Here is a 16,715-nt window from a genome sequence, read left to right on the forward strand (position 1 = left end):
GAGATCAATCTACCTCGACGCCTAAAATACAGGTTAGTGATCCAGTTCATGCTGAATCTCCAAATAAGTCATTACAGACTTGGTTATATAATTGTATAGACAGTACAAGAATTTTAAGACGAGTTTCAAAAGAGGTGAGAGTTATAACGGCAGATAGACTATCACAGTTGAGTGATAGATGCATTTCTCAGAACTCTTTGGAATTCTGCCAGGATCTAATGCTTTCTGCATACATTGCTCTCCGTGTCCCCGAGAAATCTAATGGAAAGGCTACTTCACTAGTTTCTAAAATAAAGGAAAATATACGAGAACTCCAACTACCACAACCCGTGGCTAAAAAGAACACCGTGCCTCTTAAAGTTCATCGTATAGAAAACAAAGTAGCTGATGGGGATATTCGAGGAGCGGTTAGGGCTATTTCATCAGAATATGGCATAGCAGAACGCACCCATACCACCTTCAAATCTTTGGTAGATAAACATCCTCCGCCGTCACGCCCATTGTCGTTTCCCGATCCCCCTGACCGTAGTAATAATTATCTCAGCGTGACACCGGAATTGGTGCTTGAAGAAATAAAGATGTTCCCTAACGGTTCTGCTTCGGGAATTGACGGTATCCGTCCTCAGCATCTAAAAGATATTACCTCTATCTCAGCAGGAGTTGCCGGGAGAAGACTTTGCCAATCTATCACAAAATTATGCAATTTCATTTTAAGAGGGCAACTCAGTTCTGAAGTGTGCCCAAATTTTTATGGGGCCGGATTAATTGCCCTTTAAAAACTTGACGGAGGCATTTGACCTACCGCTATGGGGAACCCCTTGCGAAGGCTGGTTGCTAAATTATCTTGCATGGCAGTAAAGGGGACCATTAGCCAGTATGTCTACCCTCACCAACTTGGCTTGGGTATTCCAAAGGGCTACGAAACCATTATCCATCCCGTACGAACTTTCCTACGTTTAAATGCTACATCGAATAAAATCTTAGTAGTAGAAATTGACTTCAGAAATGCATTTAACACCATTGATAGAGATTCCATGTTACATGCTGTACAAGATAGAATTCCTGAACTTTATGCTTTCCTGTGGCAGCGTATAGATACCCTTCTAACCTGTATTTCGGGTCTCATATTATATCGTCACAGTGAATTCCATACTTTGGCTTTTTTGTGTAAATAACAACAACAACAATAACAACAATAACAAAGTGATTCAAAAGGACCGTTTCTTTTTAGTCTTGTACTCTAGCTTGTCATCGCAGTCTTGAAAAGTCCTCTTAACTTATTTTATTTGGATGATGGAACCATCGGCCGTTATCCTGATACGATTCTTATGGATCTAAAGAAAATTTTCATTGGTTGTAAAAACATCGGTTTGGAAGTAAATCCACATAAATGTGAAATATACTTCTGTTCCACGAGAGATGAGACAACAGTTTCTGCATTTCAAGGCATGGCTTCCGGTATTCACGTTACAACAAATTCCAGTCTATCCTTACTTGGATCACCGCTTACAGTTGAGGCCGTGGAGGAAATTGCGGAACAAAAGCTAACAGAATGAATGCGGCTGTATGATGGTCTACGAGTGATCAATTCTCACATGGCATACTTCTTATTGAAGAACTGTATTTTTATTCAAAAATTTAATTACTTTCTGCGGACTACAAATCTGTGTTTTTCCTTCGTTCCTTGCTCAAGCTGATGATTTGACAAGAAGTTCCTCTCTCCTAAATATACCGTTTGAGGAAAATAACTGGATCCTGGCGAGTTTACCAATACAATTTTGGAATTCGTAGATTAACTGATATTTCCATTCCCACTTTTCTTGCTTCCGCTCACGGAGTATCTGACTTTATCAAGTCTCTGTTTTTTGATTACGGTGATAATGTCGAGATATACCATATGATTGACGCAAGAAATCACTGGAATATCCTGACCAATAACTTGAGCCCTCCAGCATCCCTGGATTCACATAGAAGTTGGGACATGATAAACACCCATCGAACTTTCGATTCTTTCTGTCATGTCTAACAGAAACTGATCGAGCGCGACATCTCGTTCTTCAGGAAAAGGAAGCAGGCTCATGGCTTAAGGCTTTTCCATCGGCCAATGTGGGCAAACTTATAGATAACACGTCCTTTAAAATCGCAATCGGCTTACGCTTTGGTTGAAAAATATGCCAGTCACATAAGTGCATATGTGGAGCGAAAGTCGACGTTTATGGCCGCCATACTTTAAGTTGTCCTAAGAGTGCTGGTCGATTTTCAAGACACTGTTCAATTAATAACATTGTCAAAAGAGATCTTACATCTATCGATGTCCCTTCTGTCCTAGAACCGAGTGGAATTAGTCACACAGACGAAAAACGCCCTGATGGTCTGACTTCCATGGAACAAAGACAGATCTCTCCTGTGAGATACCACGTGTGTCGATACTTTAACACCATCTCATTGGCCTCACACTTGCAAGGCTGCTGGTTCTGCTGCGGAATTGGCGGTGCGCAATAAAAGGGCGAAATACAGAGCAGTAACGGAGAACTACGTCTTCGTGGAATACGCAGTCAAAACGACGGGGACGTGGTGTCAAAAGGCTAAAAGTCTGATTTCAGATATTGGCAAACGATTATCTGCAATTACTGGAGACTCATCTTCAACAGAATTCCTGAGGCAGCGGATAGGAATTGCTATCCAGTGAGGAAATGCTGCCAGCGTTACGGGCACGTTTCCGGGCAACAGTCCATTGGACGAAGTCTTACCTTACACCTTAGCCTTTCGAGCTGGAGCGAAGCTTTAGAAAAATGATAATTGAAATATTATTTCATAATTATATAATGTATGTAGTTTATATCCGTTCACATTTTAATTTGTTAAAGAATATCATAAAGTAACTTTCAAATGCAGTGCTATAGTTCTGTTTGTGAGCGAAGCTTTACAAAAATGATAATTGAAATATTATTTCATAATTATATAATGTATGTAGTTTATGTCAGTTCACATTTTAATTTGTTAAAGAATATCATAAAGTAACTTTCAAATGCAGTGCTATAGTTCTGTTTGTGAAATAATATTATTAGTTATTTACCTCCAAGTGCTATAGTTCTGTTTGTAAAATAATATTATTAGTTATTTACCTCCAAGTGCTATAGTTCTGTTTGTGAAATATTATTATTAGTAATTTACCTCCAAGTGCTATAGTTCTGTTTGTGAAATAATATTATTAGTAATTTACCTCCAAGTGCTATAGTTCTGTTTGTGAAATATTATTATTAGTAATTTACCTCCAAGTGCTATAGTTCTGTTTGTGAAATATTATTATTAGTTACTTACCTCAAGGCCTGTATTTCTGTTTGTGAAATAATATTATTAGTTATTTACCTCCAAGTGCTATAGTTCTGTTTGTGAAATAATATTATTAGTTATTTACCTCCAAGTGCTATAGTTCTGTTTGTGAAATATTATTATTAGTTATTTACCTCCAAGTGCTATAGTTCTGTTTGTGAAATATTATTATTAGTTATTTACCTCCAAGTGCTATAGTTCTGTTTGTGGAATATTATTATTAGTTATTTACCTCCAAGTGCTATAGTTCTGTTTGTGGAATATTATTATTAGTAATTTACCCCCAAGTGCTATAGTTCTGTTTGTGAAATATTGAAAATGAAAACCTAGAACCTGTTTTCCAATCATTGACCGGTTCAGGGATGTAATGAATGAAACATACATAGGCTGTTAGTACGATGGGGTCGCCACTCCCAAAGTGATATATCTAATGACTGACATATGCTATGAAATGATAATGGAGAGTGTTGCTGGAATGAAAGATGACAGGGAAAACCGGAGTACCCGGAGAAAAACCTGTCCCGCCTCCGCTTTGTCCAGCACAAATCTCACATGGAGTGACCGGGATTTGAACCGCGGTATCCAGCGGTGAGAGGCCGACGCGCTGCCGTCTGAGCCACGGAGGCTCTCTTTGTGAAATATTATTATTAGTTATTTACCTCCAAGTGCTATAGTTCTGTTTGTGAAATATTATTATTAGTAATTTACCTCCAAGTGCTATAGTTCTGTTTGTAGAATATTATTATTAGTAATTTACCTCCAAGTGCTATAGTTCTGTTTGTGAAATATTATTATTAGTAATTTACCTCCAAGTGCTATAGTTCTGTTTGTGAAATATTATTATTAGTTACTTACCTCAAGGCCTGTATTTCTGTTTGTGAAATAATATTATTAGTTATTTACCTCCAAGTGCTATAGTTCTGTTTGTAGAATATTATTATTAGTAATTTACCTCCAAGTGCTATAGTTCTGTTTGTAGAATATTATTATTAGTAATTTATCTCCAAGTGCTATAGTTCTCTTTGTGAAATATTATTATTAGTTATTTACCTCCAAGTGCTATAGTTCCGTTTGTGAAATATTATTATTAGTAATTTACCTCCAAGTGCTATGGTTCTGTTTGTGAAATATTATTATTAGTTATTTACCTCCAAGTGCTACAGTTCTGTTTATGAAATAATATTATTAGGCATTTACCTCCAAGTTTTATAGTTCTGTTTCTATACTAATATTATAAAGAGGAACAATTTGTTTGTTTGTAACGAATAGACTCAAAATCTACTGAACCAATTTTAAAAATTACTTCACCTATAGAAACCTACATTGTCAGTGAGTAACACGGGATGTATTTTATTTTCAAAATAATTCGAGGTGGGGGGCACGGGGGGGGAGATATAAAAATAATAGGCTAATATAGGCAAAATATCGAATTTGTCGTATAAGGACGAGACAAAGCTCAATTTAATCCTCTTGAAGCAAAGAACAAAACTCAATAAGCCCTACGGGCCCGAAAACCATGTTTTAAGAGTCTTAAACCAGCCGTTAAGGAGATATTGGCACCACACGACCCCTGCTCTAGGAATCGGATAAAATAATGAACGGCCGTAACCATGGCAACGTCAGTTGCAGGATTCTACAGCAGCTACATTATGCATGTACGTTTGGCATAGCTGCCAACCAGAATTGATACACATATGACTGGATGCCGGAAAAGTGCAAACACGGAAATTTGCGAACACATCATTAAAGCGGAAATTTGCGCACACTAGGGATTATTACTTCCTGACTAGGGTTTCCCAGGTCTTGGTAAATATTTCGTTGCCGGAAATCTGCGAACACTATCCTGAGATAGAAATTCATCTTGAAGGGAAGAAGAGGAAGAGGAAATACTTGAAACTGGACGACAGGATTGAGAAAACCATAAAAGTATATGAAGAGACATTAGATCGTGCTTAAAAGCCATTTCTCATAATCAGAAATTGGAATAAATTACGGTAACCCACATGTAAATACATACATACATACATACATACATACATACATACATTCATACGTACATACATACATACATACATACATACATACATACATACATACATACATACATACATACATACATACATACATTATCATTATAGACTGTTATGCCTTTCAGCGTTCAGTCTGCAAGCCTCTGTGAATTTACTAAACGTCGCCACAATCCTCGATTTGCAACTAGTGTTGTGGCCTCATTTAGTTCTATACCTCTTATCTTTAAATCGTTAGAAACCGAGTCTAACCATCGTCGTCTTGGTCTACCTCTACTTCTTTTACCCTCCATAGCAGAGTCCATTATTCTCCTAGGTAACCTATCCTCCTCCATTCGCCTCACATGACCCCACCACCGAAGCCGGTTTATGCGTACAGCTTCATCTATTCAGTTCATTCCTAAATTAGCCTTTATCTCCTCATTCCGGGTACCCTCCTGCCATTGTTCCCACCTGTTTGTACCAACAATCATTCTCGCTACTGTCTGTTACTTCTAACTTATGAATAAGATATCCTGAGTCCACCCAGCTTTCGCTCCCGTAAAGCAAAGTTGGTCTGAAAACAGACCGATGTAAAGATAGTTTCGTCTGGAAGCTGACTTCCTTCTTACAGAATACTGCTGATCGCAACTGCGAGCTCACTGCATTAGCTTTACGACACCTTGATTCAATCTCACTTACTATATTACCATCCTGGGAGAACACACAACCTAAATACTGAAATTATCGACCTGTTCTAGCTTTGTATCACCAATCTGACATTCAATTCTGTTGAATTTCTTACCTACTGACATCAATTTTGTCTTCGAGAGGCTCATTTTCATACCATACTCATTGCACCTTTTTTCAAGTTCTAACATATTACACTGCAGACTTTCGGCACAATCTGACATTAATACCAAGTCATCAGCATAGGCCAGACTGCTTATTACATTTCCACCTAACTGAATCTCTCCCTGCCATCTTATACCTTTCAGCAGATGATCCATGTAAACTACGAACAGCAAAGGTGAAAGATTACAGCCTTGTCTAACCCCTGTAAGTACCCTGAACCAAGAACTCATTCTACCATCAATTCTCACTGAAGCCCAATTGTCAACATACAGTAAATGCCTTTGATTAATTTTAATAATCTACCTTTAATTCCATAATCCCCCAGTATAGTGAACATCTTTTCCCTCGGTACCCTGCCATATGCTTTCTCTAGATCTACGAAACATAAACACAACTGCCTATTCCTCTCGTAGCATTTTTCAGTTACCTGCCGCATACTAAAAATATGATCCTGACAGCCTCTCTGTGGTCTGAAACCACACTGGTTTTCATCCAACTTCCTCTCAACGACTGATCGCACCCTCCCTTCCAAGATGTCAGTGAATAATACTTTGCCTGGTATACTAATCAATGAGATACCTCGATAGTTGTTGCAATCCTTCCTGTTCCCTTGCTTATAGATAGGTGTAATTACTGCTTTTGTTCAATCTGAAGGTACCTTACCAACAGTCCACGCTAATTTTACTACTCTATGAAGCCATTTCATCCCTGCCTTCCCACTATACTTCACCATTTCAGGTCTAATTTCGTCTATTCCTGCTGCTTTATGACAATGGAGTTTATTTACCATCCTTTCCACTTCCTCAAGAATAATTTCACATACGTATAAATATATACGTATGTAAAACTGACGAAGCCTTTAAAAGCCGATTTTAAACGACAAATGTATGAAAAAATGACGAAGCCTATGAAGGCTGATTTTAAACACTCCAATATGGTAAGATGATAATTATCATTTTGACAATCCAAAGCCTGATTAAAGTGTGATGGAAATCAGTTTCAATAAGTTGTATGGATTAAATATTTTTTTGCTTTACGTCGCACCGACACAGATAGATCTTATGGCGACGATGGAACAGGAACGGCCTGGGAATGGGAAGGAAGCGGCCGTGGCCTTAATTAAGGTACAACCCCAGCATTTGCCTGGTGTGAAAATGGGAAACCACAGAAGACCATCTTCAGAGCTGCCGACAGTGGGGTTCGAACCCACTATCTCCCGGATGCGAGCTCACAGCTGCGCGCCCTTTAACCGCACGGCCAACTCGCCCGGTAAAGATTGTTTTATTTACAGGGATCGCTTACATTACATGTCTTGTTTCCTTTTTTGAAGATAGTGTTCGCAAATTTCCGGCAACGGAATATTTACCAAGACTTGGGGAATCCTAGTCAGGTAGTAATAATCCCTAGTGTGCGCAAATTTCCGCTTTAATGATGTGTTCGCAAATTTCCGTGTTCGCACTTTTCCGGACACCCATATGACTTACTATCTGGAAAAAATAAACTGTTGTGTAAGACGCTCATAGCACTCCTTTGGGCGGGGATGGAAAGGGAGTGAAGTATAAAAATAATAGCCCCGGAGATCTCCGTAGTACAGCGACCAGCTGTTGGCGACGGACCTCCGTTTTTACGTACTGGCTTAGGTTTCAGCATTTTGCGGAATCTGTTACCTATAGTTTAAAATATTTTCTGTCAAATCATGGAGTAGTAGGATCACTGATGTTATTAGTGTCGATATTTTGGTCCACTTTTACTATAATTGTAATCATGAAAACAACCAATATACTGTACACAATTGTCAAGATGGTGCGCCCATGACTTGAAAACATTTCTCAACATTTATACTCAGATTCATTATATGATGTGCGACATGAGTGACAAGCCCTGGGAATCATGATTCTTGATAATAATAATAGTTTCTTTTATACATCGCGTATTTCCTTGATCATTTGTAACAATTACGAAATGTCGGATCAAACAAATACATTCAATAAGATTTATATTTATGGCACTATCTAGCGGAAGTATACTTACACTAAACCTGCAGCTTTGTGAAGGGAGCGGGTACATCTAGGTGGGAATGAAGGAAAAACATGGTAGCAAACGATCTTAGAGGTCGACGCTAGATAGGAACTAATATTTAGAGGTCCCCGTGAAGAAAAGAAGAAGCAGATACACTATAATTCCAAACATGACAAATAATTTCTACGTACTTAAGTAAATACACCAGTGATACAAATATCTAATGAAGTCAGACACACCGATAGTATGAGTAACTAAAGCCAGCTTCTGATAACCCGTACGAAGAACGGGTACTTCTGCTAGTGTGAAATATTATTACTAATTAATAAGTACGAATATTTATTTAACAATTTTTTTAACTCCCTTTCGTTTACTTCACCCTTCCTGACACCTTATCGTGATCGGTGTCCAGCATATTCTGAGCGAATCTCTGTCTGTTGTACATCAACTCGCTACTCCAGAGAGATCCTTTTCCATTACGGTGACCGAGCTCGATAGCTGCAGTCGCTTAAGTGCGGCCAGTATCCAGTATTCGGGATATAATAGATTCGAACCCCACTGTCGGCAGGCCTGAAAATGGTTTTCCGTGGTTTCCCATTTTCACACCAGGCAAATGCTGGGGCTGTACCTTAATTAAGGCCACGGCCGCTTCCTTCCCACTCCTAGCCCTTCCCTGTCCCATCGTCGCCATAAGACCTATCTGCGTCGGTGCGACGTAAAGCAACTAGCAATTACGGTGAACCTTACATCTTCCTCTGTTCGTCATTCTTTGTACCTTTGTATCAGTTCGAAGTCAACACATATGCTAAGTTTTGCCTTTTAGAATCGTGTGTATTTTCTCTGTGTGTAGCTGCAAATTTCAGGTGGTGCCATTAGTAAGTTTTTCTACTTTGGTTAGAATGTTGGACATCTGCCAAATCAGTCTATATGATAACCAGATTGCTTATACTATGTCCTTCAACATAAGGCAATACGGTACCATAAAAGAAAACAGTAAGAGAAAATCACACGATGAGTATAATCTAGAAAAACCCTACATAAAATGTACTGAAATGAGATACAATATGAACAATTATTATATTGAAAAATACTACAAACATGATATCTAATTCTTGAATATGAACAGAGTCTCTCTTGAGTGAGTTTAAGTAGGCCCTACACGATGTGTAGAATAGGAATGAATACATCTATGCAGAAAAAACAACATTATAATTCGTAGTTGGGAAATGGATATTATCTCGAAGGTTATAAAATGTTACGAGGCAGAAAAAACAAGAAAATGACTTCTGGAGCCTTTAAACAAGCCTTTTTTACAGATAGGTGAAGTACTTCGGTAAAAGCGTCAAGTTCAGTTGGAAATAATTAATGTTGGATTCTCGATCAGGATTTAAATAAAACTAAAAATTAACACGAGTGGCGTATTCCACAATGGGTCGGCTTCAAGTTGCCTTCCAATTTTCGACCAAATGTTTGATTTGTTTAAAACAGAAACCATTAAGATACAGGAGTCTAACAGCAAGTTCGTGATCCAAGTCATGTATTAAACGTTTTGTCGTTGATCTCAGAATTCTGACCTTTACTTCAATAACACTCAAACTAAATTGTTGAGGGTGATTTGAAATAGCTACCATAATCATATTCTTCAATTTCTTCTTCAGAAACAACAAAAACAACATTTTACTCGTCGATCAGAATTACTCGCTGGTATTCTACCTATTATGAACATTATGGTCATTAGGTGAAAGTCTGGCTCCTTGGTTGAATAAATCAGTGTAACAGTCTTCAATTCAGAGGGTCACGATTATAGTGTTAGGAATGAAACACTGACGGTTTTACTGAACTAATTTAATCGAGGATTACCCAATGAGCGTCCGCACGCACGCACACACACACACACACACACACACACACACACACACACACACACACACAACTATACTCAACAATGAATGGCAATTATTAAGTATTATTTGGAATCCCGGATTCAATACGACGGCGCATAGTGGTCCAGTATTGCAGTCTAGCGCGACAAAACTATATTATGCAATAAAACACAAAAATTAACTGATGAAATGAAATTAACTCTACAAATACTACACAATTACATTTGTATTGGTAGTATCTTAATTATTTGCCAGTAAAAGACCAATATCACTTTAAGACGTATGATACATAAGCTAGAGTGGGGCTGGCGTTGGCTGGCTGGCTGTCAGATTCTACTGTCGGATTTTTGTATTATGGACACTCGAGTTTAGGCTTTAGTTACAAACGAACTAATAGGCCTATTACAATGCACGTTTTACCATTATTTTCCTTATTTAATTCTACATTAGCGTATATAACACACATTGTTTTCGACGTTCATTAAATATTTTTTATTTACGGTTGTAATAAATATTGCCCGGGTTTTTGGCTTCTTCTCTAGGAAGCGCTCACTTAGAAATATATACAAGGAAAACTACTTGTCTGATGGTGATGAATTTTTATATGTTATAACCACATGTATTTGTGGTGTAATACTTAAGTTACAATTTCTTTCAACCACCCCGAAAAAAGTTCTTATATTTTTTCTAAAGCAACTCTTTCTCAGTCCAGGATAAACGTACAGCAGCAAACTTGGGCTTGTTTTGAAGCACTCAGTCATGGTTATCAGAAACTACAACAACTGTAACCGTACAGTTTGGTACCGAATTTATTAATAGTAATATTGAAAGGAGGTTTTGTGTACTCCGGACCGTGCGATTAACAGCAGGCCGGGTGGTGAGATCGGGCGCAGTGTTGCCGCGTTCAGTGCTTTAGGCCCGAAGTTACAGAGGCTAAGCCTATACTACGGAGGTGACTAGATGGAGAAAATTTAAATTACAAAAGCTACAGACAGAAAACGGTTACAGAAATATAGTCACCTCAAATTGAAGTTGATGGGGAATGCGAGAGGGTGTCACACTCTCTATTCGTGAATTTCGGCTCAGTTGCTTAGGCTTGTTTGAAAGTTACATCAGAAGATGAAATTTACATTATTGAAGATTGGAAAATTAAAATTTCAAGGAGTGCAAGTATCTACCTCCGTCTGATTTTGATTTTTGGGCCAGTAACTTTAGCCTGTAGTTTTCCCACAAAGACCCGGTAGAATGGGTACTCGATACCCCTGTATCATTTCTTTTGTGTAAATAGGCAGACTGTTGATACGGTCTTGTTAAATGTAAGTTGTGCCTAGAGAGGCCTGGAAAGTGTAAATATTATTGAGCAAAGATGCTCTGGTTATAAATGTAAAAGTTGAAGGTTGCCTTGAGAAGGCTGTAAGGGTATAAGGTTTGGAGCGCAGTCTCCTAGATAAATTTATAGAGCATAGATGCTCTTTCTATTCATGTAGATATAATAATGTGAATATTGAATGGTGCCTTTTGGAAGGCAGTAATGTTGTGGTTTCCTAGATAATTTTGTGGAGCAAAACGTGCTCTTGGAGGATTGTATATTGTGAATACTCTGTAAATGAAATTGAGTGATCTGTCTCCTCGACTATTGAGTGGATGGAGCAATAGTGCTCAAGTAACATTTGTAAAGTTGGGAGCTTTAAGCTCAGATTGTTAATTGGCAATTGTTGTTGATTTTTCTGACTTTGTACCTACACTAACGAGCTAGTTCTGTACCTGAAATCTTGTTTCTGTTAAAATCTAAAAAAAAAACCAGCAGAAAAAGAAATATAGCTCTAATGTTAATGTTTTAAATTAATATTCTGATTGCCTCATATAGATCCATTCATGCCCGCACCTTTTTTTACCTTTGTCTACCACGGTATCCCCGTAACAATCATTATTTACATAGTTATGTACGGACTTTATTTGGTATAAATCGTGGTCGTATCGTTTATTATTTGTGTTTTGTATGATCTGTCTTGTGTAACAAAACATGTGAGGTTATGTCACGATACATGTGCTGCTTGTATATTAATAAAAGTTTATTTAATGTAAGAACACGTAATTAATAGTATTTAATTTATTATTACCTGTAAATACGATATATAAATCCAATGTAATGTTGCGCAACACAGTGTAATAGTCTAGAACAACACACCTTTGTCACGAGAGTTTTACAGAATATTATATTAATTTGTACGTAGGTTATTGGAGACTCGAGAAGATGCGAGAAAAATATGTTGGGTCATACTTTACTAGAAGACTGGCCAGGCAGGGTGTATAATGAGACAGTCGTGGGTAGTGGAATTGAGTTGTTAGCGAGTTGTTGCTAGTGAAAGTTGTTAGTCAAGTGTGTGAACTCATGTTGTGATTTTGTTGTGTTGGTAATTGGTTGACATGCTAATGTGTCATTCTTCTTCTTCTTCGAGTCAGTTCAAGATGACAGTTTATTGATGTGTATATAATTTGTAAATAAAATAGCGTCCGCAATTGACATCATCTCGTGTGTGTCTCTTTGTGAATGCGATAAAGTGAGTGGTTGTCTTCGGGTGTCAACAGATTGGAGTGTGGATGTCTTATAATGGATACTATAAAGGAAGATATGTACCTTTTCTTGTAACTGTACAGTTTTTCATTATTGAACACTATTAAAAGATATTAGACTCAGGACAGTTAAACGTGCGTGATTCAGAATTATATGTAGCGTACACAAGGCTGCCAAAGATTTTCTATGTGATCCTATGAGGTACATTCTTTTTTACTACAAGGTGTGAAATTCATAGAATATATTTGGTAGGATTTTGTCTGTTAGAATCTGATACCCTCATAGATGTGTTTATTTCTCTCTTAGGAGGTGACTGACCGTGTCACGAAGAGTTACTAAAGAGGTTTTCTGCATATTATGCACTATTTCCTGTGGTTATGACATTCAAGATCTTGCACTGGAGAACTACTGTAAAGAAACTGCGAAACTGCTGAGTTATACGTATCTTTTTATAATTAGCACCTAATGCCAGTAAATGTTCACAAATTTTATACATGGGCCATCAGTAGTTAAAAAAATATTACTTCTGAAGATACACAGGAGCCTAGACACTAAGAATCCAGAAAATGTCGATCAGAATATTGCTACCTTTCCACCCCACGCAATTTTCCCCATAGAACCAAATGACTGCATGATAATCCCTAAAATATCGGGATACCGTCATATAGCACCATACGCCAAGGCGCTTGATGGAAAGGGACCTTTTTAGTCTAGAGTCAAATGCCACCTCATCTGGAAAGAACAAAAAAGAAAATTTTCAGAATGATGGATGAGCAAAAGCTCTTCCGACCGTGCAAGGATCTACTTCTACGTCAAACGTGTGACTCAGATTCTTAAGTAGTCTGGTTATGTGCGGAACCTGCGTTGATCGGCCGTTTATTTACAATTAATTATTCAAATATTTCCCCTACAGAGTCTTCCACGGTAGTTCTGCGTACATAGTAAGCGTACTGACGCTTAGCTGTTATATAATGCAAATGATCGCGTATTTTTCCACACGTTAATATATTATAAAAAATTGGAATTTTGGCAGATGTCTATAATGAAATCATATAACGTCCCGAGGTTTCCCATACTAATTGTTATCCATATCTGGAAATCTTATCATTCAAATGAAGCTCGCAAGCTGGCATCGCTGCGTGCGGCCATATTTTTTCATTATCGATTTTTCTAGCTTGACATTTTTCATCTCTCTCTCTCTCTATCTGGGGATTCTTTTAGTTAAGACGGAGTGGTGTTTACTAAGTCAGAAGGTTGTGTAAGCATGAGCAACCTAATGCAACTTTCTGTAACATGTACAAGGGAGCTTAACAAAGGTTTTTCACTGCCTAAAATAATAAATAAATATGTACATGACCGATACGGTCACAATATTCAATGTTCAAGTGTAAATGCAAACACCATAATACTCCATAGTTTATCTTCAGATTCTCTAATTACTTTGTTAATGCCAGAAAAACCCTAAAGACGAAAAATACTAGATGATGACATTAAGGAATTTTTAGTGGTATCAGATCAACCATATACTGTTTCAATAGCTAGCTAAGAGGACAAGAGTTCGGGCTATCATCATGTCACATAACATTCCAGTGACCATAAAAGTAATACAGATGACAGTGCATTTTAGGATGATACTGACTCAGAATGAGGACTTGGACATTCTTAATTAATTTGACATGCCTTGACATGTAGATTCATGATTAACTATAGTTTTCTTTTACTTTACTCCTGTTTGAAGTTTAGTTTAACATTATGAAGTGGTGGGGAACTAAGATACTATCAGTACCAAGGTGATTGTGGAGTATTTTAACGGCTCATACATGAATACATGAGTTCCACTTCATTTCATTGACTCATGTTTGTGTTTTATTGCATAAAAGGTCCGACTCGTTGGCTGAACGCTCATTGTACTGGCCTTCGGTTCAGAGGGTGCCAGGTTCGATTCCAGGCCGGGTCGGAGAATTTAACCTTCATTGTTTAATTCCAATGGCTCGGGGCCTGGGTGTTTGTGCTGTCCCCAACATCCCTGCAACTCACACACCACACATAACACTATCCTCCATCACAATAACACACAGTTACCTACACATGGCAGATGCCGCCCACCCTCATCGGAGGGTTTACCTTACAAGTGCTGCATTCGGCTAGAAATAGCCACACAAAATTATTATTATTATTATTATTATTATTATTATTATTATTATTATTATTATTATTATTATTATTATGATAAAATAATTTTGTCTCGCTAGGTTGCAATCCTGGAGCTCAGTGCAGAGGACTGATGCCTGTATGAATGCTAAGGGTGCTCATTTTGAACAATTCACCAAGAAAGAGTTTCATGTGTTAGGCTGGTACGTTTCGTTCCTGTGTGTTTTCCTTGTTAATGTACTGTGTAGAGTTGTAGAACATGAGTTCTAACAGGGAAATGAAGCGTTTCCAGACCAATGTCCACATCACATATTTTCTTCTTCTACGTGTGCGGAATGTGTCCTGAAAGTTTGGCCATACCTTATCGTTACACTCTGATGAATTTCTAGTATCTTTGAGGTGCGGCAAGAATACGAGTTTTCTTGTTTCGCCTTCCAGAAAATACACGGAGACACCAAACGAAAGTGACACTAGAAGCACGCACCTGCTGGCCGGCTGGTGGCTCCCGGTCTGACTCACTCATCCCTTCCTGGAAGTAACGATGTGGGGGGGCAATCGCATTACCACGAAACAGTGGGTAGTAGGGACTTGTTAATTTGACTGGCTCGGGAACTGGGAGCACAGCCCTTCATTTACAACCAATTCACCATACAGGCGTCCGGCTCCATGGCTAAAAGGTTAGCGTGCTGGCCTTTGGTCACAAGGGTCCCGGATTCGATTCCCGGCAGGGTCGGGAATTTTAACCTTAATTGGTTAATTTATCTGGCACGGGGACTGGGTGTGTGTTTGTCGTTTTCATCATAATTTCATCCTCATCACGATGCGCAGGTCGCCTACGGGAGTCAAATCAAAAGACCTGCACCTGGCGAGCCATTTCATTTCATTTTTTCATCATAAGGAAAAATAATCTTGGTCAGTCATCCTATCTTAACCTTTAACTGAGGAATGAGGATATGGATGGATGAATGAGGATATGGATAAAAGAAAGAGAAAGGCCATGAAAGGCGTGAACATGAAAGACACTCCCGACCTCGCAAACCAGTGTCATCGGGGTCGGAAGAGTACAAAAGTTGACCAAGGAGGGTCGGATTGGAAAGGCGTCTGGTACAAGTAGGTGAAAGCAATATCAGCATCAGCTAAGAGACTCCACGCTCACGAGCTGAGAGCCCCTGGGATCCCCTTTCAGTCTCCTCTTATGACAGAGAGAGAGTACTGTGGATGTGTTCTACAGCCCCACACTGCCAAACTTTGCAGAAGCATGAAATAGTTGAAAACATCCCTCCGTGCAGGGAAAGACATCCAACAGTAACACAAGGTCATGGCGACATGTGCTACACACAGTGGCGTATCCTGGAATCTCCACTGAGGCATGCAACTAGTAACCATGCAGTTAACACAACGTATTAAGTAAATTTCAATTCTACTCACCCTAATTACATGTAGGTGAACTCGAGCCAAACAGTTTTACTGTAAGTTTCTGGATTGAACGTGCGTACACAATTCTTGTTTTCTGTTTTTAAATTTACGAGGGTCCGCCTCTGTGGTGTAGTGGTTAGTGTAATTAGCTGCCACCCCCGGAGGCCCGGGTTCGATTCCCGGCTCTGCCACGAAATTTGAAAAGTGGTACGAGGGCTGGAACGGAGACCACTCAGCCTCGGGAGGTCAACTGAGTAGAGGTGGGTTCGATTCCCACCTCAGCCATCCTCGAAGTGGTTTTCCGTGGTTTCCCACTTCTCCTCCAGGCAAATGTCGGGATGGTACCTAACTTCAGGCCACGGCCGCTTCCTTCCCTCTTCCTTGTCTATCCCTTCCAATCTTCCCATCCCCCGCAAGGCCCCTGTTCAGGATAGCAGGTGAGGCGAGGTACTGGTCATCCTCCCCAGTTGTATCCCC

The sequence above is a fragment of the Anabrus simplex genome, chromosome 5 (assembly GCF_040414725.1).
Source record: "Anabrus simplex isolate iqAnaSimp1 chromosome 5, ASM4041472v1, whole genome shotgun sequence".
NCBI lineage: Eukaryota > Metazoa > Arthropoda > Insecta > Orthoptera > Tettigoniidae > Anabrus > Anabrus simplex.